This window comes from Mustela nivalis (assembly GCF_964662115.1).
Source record: "Mustela nivalis genome assembly, chromosome: 19".
NCBI classification, from domain to species: domain Eukaryota; kingdom Metazoa; phylum Chordata; class Mammalia; order Carnivora; family Mustelidae; genus Mustela; species Mustela nivalis.
In genome coordinates, this window is record NC_139038.1 from 39,653,326 (window position 1) to 39,663,035 (window position 9,710).

Below are 9,710 nucleotides of genomic sequence, written 5' to 3' on the forward strand. Positions count from 1 at the left end.
ATGCAATGTCCGTATGCAACATAGCTGAGATCCACCGTGATTTGTTACCGACCTATCCTCATGGCCCAGGGAAGGAGGACACACACATCATGCAGGGCCATGGGGGACGTTGCACCTGGGAACGGAATGGACAAGGGCTGTGGGTGCAGACTATGTAGTAAGGGGAGAGCGAAGGTGAGCCCTACGTCCTGCAAGAGGGAATGACCTGCTTGCTGGATCATTCCACAGGCTGTCAGGGAACTGGAACTTATTACTTGGGGAGGTACTGTGCCTGGTACCTGTGCTTAGGAGGCCTTGTTGGCCAGAGGATCTGATCTGTGGGAGCAGAGTGGTAAGAGAACATGGAGTGAGGCCATTTGAGGCCATCTGAATCTTAATCAAACTCGGGCTTTCTGTCACGGCAGACTCTGGTATTTGGACATCCATTTCATCTGAGACCCTTAATGCATAGGAAAGGTGCTTCTCCAGGACGTGAAGCTGTCATGTGAGCAGGAGGGAGATGTGGTCATCAAAAGCAAAATGTAATATCTTCCATAGATGTTCACGCAGTTGATCCCAAGGAAATCCCTGGGTGGCCAAGGGGTAGAAGGAAGAGCTGAAGTCCTCCAGCACCATGGAATCTGGCAATGCACTGTGGACAGAAGCCTCCACCTCCACCTGCAGGTAGGATAAGCAGACTTTGGCTTCAGCCTCTAGCAAGTAGGCCTTGGTGACTCTATTAAGCTGGTGGGGGTGCCATGACCCAGAGAATAATAGGCAGCTGGATAGGAAGGCTCAGAGCCTGTGAGAGACTCTGTTTCCAGGAGTGCCCAGTGCATGGCCAGCAACTGCTGCTTTCATGGTCTATAACCCAGGGCCAAGGAGGGCTGTTTCTTGCATTGGGATCCCATGGACAATTGACAGATAGCATGGGTGGTCCAGGGACTCCAGGAAGGAGAGAGGAGGCTTCTGAAGCCTTTTCTCCTGGGCAATAACAGGTGATTTTTTAAAAAAGAGTTTATTTATGTAGTTAAGAGAGAGCTCTGGCTGGAAGAGGGGGTGGAAGGGTGAGGGAGAAGCAGGCTCCCCACCAAGCAGGGAACCCCCCTGCCAGGCTTGATGTCAGGATCCTGAGATCAGGACCTGAAACTAAGGCAGATGCTTCACCAACTGAGCCACCCCGTCACCCTCAACAGGTCATTTTTACTTGCCTTTTGTTGAGGGGAGACCCTCCTGCTTGATTGTGAGCACATTGACAAGTAACAGCCTAAATGGGCTTCTGTAAAATTTATAAACAAGGAATATGTTGTCTCAGAACCCAAAAAGTACTGAAAGATGTTGGACTTCTATGTCCTTTTTTTCTTTTTTAAAGATTTAATTTGTTAGTTGATAGAGCACGAGAGAGAGAGAGAGAGAGAGAGAGAGAGAAGAATAGAAGGGGCTGGCCGGGGCAGAGGGAGAGGGAGAAGCATGCTTCCCGCTGATCAGGGAGCCTGATGCAGGGCTTGTTGCAGGACCCTGAGATCAGGACCTGAGCTGAAGGCAGACACTTAACTGACAGAGCCACCCAGGAACCCCCGCATTTGTAGGTCCTTAACAAGTTTGCCAAATAAATTTCCTCACAGTAGGATGTCTTTTTTTTTTTAAGATTTTATTTATTTACTTGTCATAGAGAGAGAAGCGAGAGCAAACACAGGCAGACAGAGTGGCAGGCAGAGGCAGAGGGAGAAGCAGGCTCCCCGCCAAGCAAGGAGCCCAACGTGGGACTCGATCCCAGGACGCTGGGATCATGACCTGAGCCGAAGGCAGCCGCTCAACCAACTGAGCCACCCAGGCGTCCCACAGTAGGATGTCTTAAATGTGATGTCACACCTATGTTCCTCGAGAAAGATGGGTGTAGTAAGTTCCTACCCACAAAGGTTGCCTATGATAGCAGAGCGGTTTGGATGCCCTTTGTATAACAAGGTATATCATGTGTCCTTCAAGGTTGAGGCACACATGCCTGTGAGGATGTTAAAATAGGCACTGATCAGAACATCTTGGCCAAATCTATCATAGCGAAGTATTCGCCATTTTAAATTGGTTGGGCTCCCTCATTTTTTAAAATTTTTTTAAAAAATTTATTTATTTATTTTGACAGAGAGAGATCACAATTAGGCAGAGAGGCAGGCGGGGGTGTTGGGGAAGCTGGCTCCCCCCTGAGCAGAGAGCCCAATGTGGGCCCGATCCCAGGACCCTGAGACCATGACCAGAGTTGAAGGCAGAGGTTTTAACCCACTGAGCCACCCAGGTTCCCCATCCCTCATGGTTTCTTAAATGACTTTATTTCTTTATTTTAAAGAGAGAGCAAGAGAGAGAGAGATAGCAAATGAGCGGGGGTAGGGGGTGGTGGTGGGAAGGGAAGGTCAGAGGCAGAGAAAATCCCAAGTGGACTCCACCCCGAGCATGTAGCTGGACATGGGACCCAATCCTATGACTCTGAGATCATGACCTGAGCCAAAAGCTTAACCCAACGAACCCCCCAGGTGTCTCAGATGTTTTAAGGGGACTGGGGTTTATTTTAATCAGGTATGGTAAGACAGGCAGATATACAAGTAACTCTCACAACGGAAGAAGTGTTTTTGGACTCACAGATCCCATGAAAGGAGGTCCTGGGAGCATGGAGGGCCGCCCCGGGAAGCACCAGGCTTGGTCAGGAGAAAGAGGAAGTGAAGGGACAATAGGGGGAAGACCCTTTATCATGGATTCCGTGCGAAGGGGCAGGAGAGTCCGGGTAAGCACGTTTTAGACTGCCTAGTTTGTGTCATCTCAGTGGGTTCTGGTACACAGTGGTGTCTGGAGTAGTCTGTCCTTACCCCTGGGGTGATCAGGGCAGGGCATAGTGGCCCAGAGTGTTAGAGTTTCTTACAAGAGGTGGTTGGGGTTAAAGCCTCTGATTTGGTTGCTTTACCTGTGAAAGGTTTGCTGGCAGGCAAGCTGCTGACCATCTCTAGGAATTCAGTAAGCCTGCCAAGGACAGTCCCTCCGAAGTCAGAAGGCCTGAGATGTCAAAGCATTAAATACAGAGGATAGAAAATATGGTTATCATATTTGCTATAAACAGGATTTGAGCCCTCGTAGTAAGTCCATTAAGGTTAGGCAACCAGTGCCTCCTAGCAACATTAGTGTTCATTCAGAACCTATGATGTAGAGGCACAAAAGCCAGTCGGCCTCCTTTTATTTTTGCCAATTAAATTATTTTAGTAAATTTTGGATTTCTTTTTTTCAAAGATTTTATTTATTTATTGGAGAGAGAGAGAGAGTGCAAGTACGTGTGATAGAGCAGGCCCCAGGGGGAGTAGCAGGGAGAGGTAGAGGGAGAAGCAGAGTGACTCCTTGCCCAGCAGGGAGCTTGATATGTGGCTCTATCCCAGGATCCTGGAATCAAGACCCAAGCTAAAGTCATTGACTAACCATGTGAGCCACCCAGGTGCCCGTGTAAATTTTGGATTGACAGTTGGGTCAAATTTTGAACCTATGTTGAATTAGTCGGGGCAGGTGGGGGGTGGGTTCTGCCTCCTGTATTCAGACTTCTCTCTTCCACTCCTCCTATGCTTGGGTCTGTTTCTTCCTGGAAGAAGAAACCCCTGTGGGGTGGGGGAGTGTCTCATTACCCTGCTCCTCTTTCTCGGGTTTTTTTTCCCAGAGTGTCTCAAATGAGCATCATCAGCCTTGGAGCTTCCGTTGTGGCAATGGTTGTATGGTTTCAAGTCTCCTGGTGTAAGTCAAGTGGAAATTGATCCCCTCACTGTGCCACGGGGGTCCCCCGTATGTTTCCCCCGTAATCCTGAGGATCGGGATCCTGTGCCAAACAGATTAGGCAATGGGGTGGTCAGTGGAAAGGCACAAGACCCACAGCCTAGTCATTGATGAAGCAAAACCATCTTCTGCTACAGCCCTACCTTCTCTCAGTATAGACTGTTTCCCTTCCCCCCTTTTCCCTCTCTACAGATTTCCTCAGGATAGAGTTTCATTTCTAACCACACAAAGCCATGAGGTTTTGTTTCTGTCCCCATCTAATCACATGGCGCACATGTTCTGCATGTTTATGGGGAAAGGGAGCCGGTTTGGTCAGTCCACAGATGCCATCCTCTTCTTGTGGGAATTCCAGTCCATCTCCCCAGTGTTGGAGTCCACAGCCAGGAAAATCATTCTGTCCGTGGCCAGAGTCAGAACATCAAGCCCCCGAATCACAAGATTAGTCTATCGACGAGCTGGGGAGCAACAACACTACGAGAAAGGCAAGTGTGCTGATGAGGTGTTTGGCACTGGGAGAGAAGTGGAACACCAAATGCCTCCCCCCCTCCACTTTTCTGTTTTTGATCAGCTGGTGGGCCTTGGGCTGCCATGGATGTCTACCTGAAAACCTTGAGGGCTCAGGAAGACACATGGTAACAGGGAGAGGAGTGGCAGCTCGGAGTCGGGCAAGGCCACTCCCAATGCCTGAAACACAGTGGCTCGGGAGGCTGCCAGGGAGCCATTCTTACATTTCCCTGGGGCCGTGGTCTCCCTCCTTTGCACCCACAACACAGAGGGTCAGCCCCAGGACTGTGCTTGAGGTGCACTGTCCCCCATAGACCTGTACATCAGCCCCAAGCACTGGGCCATCACCCAGTCCCTGGAACTTCAAGCACACAAGTCAGCATGCCCTGCAGTTGCCAACCTCAGGGTTGTGACTAGTAAACTGTTGGAGACCAATGCAGGCCACATAGGTGACACATCTCCCCCAGATACAGTCAATTCTCATTCATTCTCACCTTTTTGGCAAGGATGGGGTATTATTTTGGAAATGGATGGCGACCTCCATTTGAGAGAATAGAACATGAGCCAACACAACTTGCCAGTGATTGCCAGTTCCCTCCCAGATCGTCATTGTCACCCCTGAAGCCAGTGACTTAGCAAATCAGCAGGTCAAGTTGACCCCATGTCTTCATTTAATGTGGGGACACCCTATTTGTGATGCCACTTGTTTGAATCACCTTCTCCTCAGGTCCCTGATGAGGCCTGAGGAGACCTGCTCCAGATGTTTGGGAATCCCTGACACCTGCTACATGTGATTAACAACAGTTTCCTAGTCACATTTACTCACACTTCAGGAGAGAGGATACCAAACACGGTGCAGGACTGCACAGAGATTGCACTTGGGAACAGAGAGAGGGAGCAGGGCCTTGGAAGGGCAGACTTGGTTGAAACAAGAGGGCAGGCAAGTCCTGGTTCCCATGAGATGGTATGAGTGGCTTCCTTGAAAAATTCAGTGGGCTTCTAGAGAACTGAACACTGCTCCCCAAAAACCAGTAGGCTTTATGTCTGGTCCCTGTGATGAGAAGGGTGTTTGGTTAAGAGACCTCCCATGTGATAGGGAGAGGAGAACGTGCATGATGCCATTTGAGTCCCTCCTTGATCTTCAGGTGTCAAGACAGCCCTTATTACAGAATCTTAATTTCAGGCCTTATGCCATAAGAGGGTATGACAAAGTAATTCTTACCTTATGTAAAGTAAGTTGTATTCCTCTATGCTAGCAATGAATATGTGGGCTCCACAATCAAACACACATTCACAATTACTCGTACAAAGAAACTACTTCGGGATAAATCTAACAGTGCCTGTCCGGGCATCCCATGCTGAAAGCTATTTAGCACTGATACAGGAAGTCAAAGATATAAATAAATGGAGAAATGCACCATGCTCGTGATTTGGAAGACTAAGCATTGTAAAGATGTCAATTCTCCCCAGACTGATAGAGTTAATGCAGTTCCTATCAAAGTCCTGTCAGCTTTGTTTGTTTTTGTTGAAATAGACAAAAATATTCCAAAATGCACGTGGAGGGACAAAGGAATTAGAGTATGTGTGAACACAGTCTACAGAGTTTCAGAACTTAGTAGTTAAAATAAGGAAGGCTGTGTGCTATTTGTAGGACAGATACATGGAACCGAGCAGAACAGGGGCGCCTGGGTGGCTCAGTGGGTTAAAGCCTCTGCCTTTGGCTCAGGTCATGATTTCAGAGTCCTGGGATGGAGCCCCACATTGGGCTCTCCCCTCAGCAGGGAGCCAGCTTTCTCCTCTCTCTCTGCCTGCCTCTCTGCCTACTTGTAATCTCTGTCTGTCAGGTAAATAAATAAAATCTTCAAAAAAAATTTTTAAAAAAAGAATAGAGCAGAACAAAGAACCCAGGTATAGTCCCCACAAATAAGCCCAACTGTGTTTTGAAAAGGGCACTAAAGCAACTCCAGTGGGAGAAAACTGGGTTTGTACTCTCTACAGCCTTCTAAAGCTTGTGGAAGTCACAGAGGCCAAACTTAGAAACAGTATCAGCAGAGAAGGATGATGGTGGTGTGACCCAGGCCCTACCAGGTGGGAATGGGGAAGGAGAGAGATTCCATGCCCCGGGTTGTGTGGGCGGGGTCCAAAGAGTTATCTATTGATGTTTTCCAAAGGGCTAGGGAGATGGGAAACTGTCCAATCAGCATGTGGGCACAGGCACCAATGAGGGGGAGGGTTGTTAGGATAGCTGACGGGGGGTGGGGGGGGGCAGGTCTCCAAAATGCCTCTGCTGAGTGCAGGGCGACCAGCTCCCTTTTTCCAGCTTTCTGTGAGGCTTGCTTCTTGCCTGGCATCTCTGGATCCCTCTTCCTTGCCCCGGTGGGTGCAGAACCTCCAGACCCATGGCCACTGGCCTGAGGACGCACTTTTTCACCTCCTGTACTTCCTCTTCAAGGCCGATGCAGAGGATGACAGATTGAGCGGCCCCTGGGAAGATGCTTCTCTGTGCAGAGGTACCTGTGGGGCATGATGTCAGGACCCTGTGTCCTTGGGGGCTGGGGCCTTGCTGGGAGGCAGCCTGTGTCTCAGGAATACACTGGATTGCCAAAAGGTATCTGTCAGCTCCTGCGCCCCTTGTTTCGCATCTGTGAGGGGCCCAGAGCAGGGCTTCATTTATGGACCTGCTAATTATCTCAAGTGTGCTGTGAGAAAGGGAGAGTGGGAATGCAGCCTGAACCAGGCACACGGACTTTCAGCCTTCTTGGGGCTCAAGTCCTGCTAAAAACCCGATGTGAAGCGAGTGAGTTGTAGTTTTGGTGGGCCAGAAGTTTCCGTTCTCCCTCTTGAATAGTTACATTCCACTAGGCGTTGTCAGGATCTCCACTGTGCACCTGAGATAGGGCCAATTAGGGGTGTGTGTGTGTGTGTGTGTGTGTGTGTGTGTGTGTGTAGGGGGAATGGCCTTTTGGGTGGCTGGTGGGCCTTCAGTGACTGGAAAGCATGATCAGTAGGACTGACAGGATGTGTGAGGGACTCACCAACTGGTTGGAAAAGACAGGAAGGAAATAATGATCCGTGAAATTCATCATTACTATTTTGCATTGAGTGCTGAGGAATACAGCATGCATTAGAGTTTGTCCTTTACTGAGTAGTGTTTAAACTGAGACCAGAAGGCTAAGAAATAAAAGGCGGATGTGGGAAGGTGTTCTGTGAGAGCAGGGAAGGATGTGTACTGTTACAGGAACTGAGAGAATGTCCTTGAATCTCAGGCCACGTGGGGACTGTAGGATGGGGAAAACCAAGGTTTGGGGTGAGGACTTGGACTTTTTGTAGGTTCTTGGAGACTAATCATAGTGATTTAAAACATGATGCCCAGGCCCAAGCTGATCCTAGCTCTGCCTCTTATGAGCTATGTTACTCTACCATTGTAGGTCTCAGTTTCCTGAAGGAAAAAATGGGGGTGATAATAATCCCACTTCATATATGATTGTAAAGATGAAATGATATTTAACATTAATAAAACACTCAGAGCCATGTAGTAGGTGTCGGTGGTTGATGCAAGAAATAAATAGGGGCACCTGGGGGACTCAGTGGGCTAAAGCTCTGCCTTTGTCTCAGGTCATGATCCAAGGGTCCTGGGATCCAGCTTCACATTGGGCTCTCTGCCAATAAGAGGCTGGATCCCAGGACCCTGAGATCAGGACCTGAGCTGATACCAAGAGTCGGATGCTTTGCCAAACTGAGCTACCCAGGAACCCTTACAGGGCCTGTTGCCTTAGGAAAATAAATTGCAAGGGTAAAGAAAGAGGAGGGAGAAAATGAGGCCTATAATTAAAAGAGGCTTGAGAGGCTTGTTAACCAATTGCAAGGTATGGGTCTTATCCTCACTCAGGATTTAACAAATACGGAGAGTCAAAATATTTATGACATAATCAGCTAAATTTCTTTTTTTCCCCAAGATTTTACTTATTTAGAGAGAGATCACAAGTAGGCAGGGGCAAGGCAGAGAGAGAGAAGGAAGCAGGTGCCCCGCTGTGCAGGGACCCTGATGTGGGGCTCGATCCCAGGACCCTGGGATCATGACATGAGCCGAAGGCACAGGCTTTAACCCACTGAGCCACCCAGGCACCCCAATCAGCTAAATTTGAACTGTGACTTGACCTGTCATGATATTGCGAAATTATTTTGAAATGTTTAAAGAGTGAGGATAGTTTTGTGGGCATATCTATGTGTGTGTCCATCAAGGGCAATTTTGCTCCCTAGATGTTTGGCAAAGTCTAGGACCTATTCGGTGGTCATAAGCACAAGTGAGGAAGAGGCTCTCTGCACCTCATGTATGGAGACCAGGGGTGCTGCTAAGCATCGTAGTATACTCAGGACAGCGCCCTCAGCAAAGAATGATGGGGCCCAAGATGTGGGTCATTCCAAGGTTGTGTAAGCCTGTTCTGGAGACAGGTGTTGACGTAGCCATGGGTTCAATGATAGGATGAAGATAGTTGTTTCAAAATGTTATGGGGGCTGTGGGGATGGGCTGTGAGCTGAGAATTATTTAAGTTAGTGATGGGAGTTCCTTATACCATTCTCTCTATTTGGGTGTGTGTATATGTATCTATCTGTATGTTTATATCGTGTGTGTGCAGTATATTATATGCACTTGTATATTTCCATAACAAAAGCTCACAAGCTTGCTAGGGGTGATGTAGTGTCTGTGTTCACGTGGCATCTGGTGCCAACACGTGGGGAGGGTGGACAAACTGAGACAGGGGTTCGCAGGAGCGGCAGCAGTGGCGTCCTTAGTAGGCTTGGTCTGCAGTGGAATGTTGGTGGTGTCTGGCTGTCAAGCTTCCCTTTATCCCTGTTGTATTTTCATTTTTTTCTCTTGTTCTTTGGCCTTCCTAACAGCCTTTCAATAAATTCTTTTTCTGTTAAATTTAGTCAGAATCAGTTTCTGTGAAGCAAGAATTCTGACTTACACAAGAAAAGGGTGAAGCTGATGTATAGAGAAAAGGTGATCTGACAGACTGTGGGAGGAGAGAGAGGAATTAGGAGAAACAGATATATAAAAATATATGTCATTTATATATCTAACAATTAAAATTTACACAGTGTATATATATAGATAGATAGATAGATAGATAGATGTAGATAGATAGATATATCTACATGCACATATATATGTATATAATATTTGAAAGAAAGAGAATCTCATGGTTTCTGTTTTTCTTGTTCTTAACCTCTATCCCTCTCAAGACCACAGTTTAATTCTTGTCCAGGGATATTATGAGATAGCCCTATTTTTTAATATAAGAAACTCTCCTTTCTACTTCAATAAATGCAAGTGGTTTTCTGTCACCTACAACCCACAGAAGCTCAGCATAGTTTAGATGATGATGTGCTCACCTAACCACCTTTTTGCTATACTTGCTTTTGCT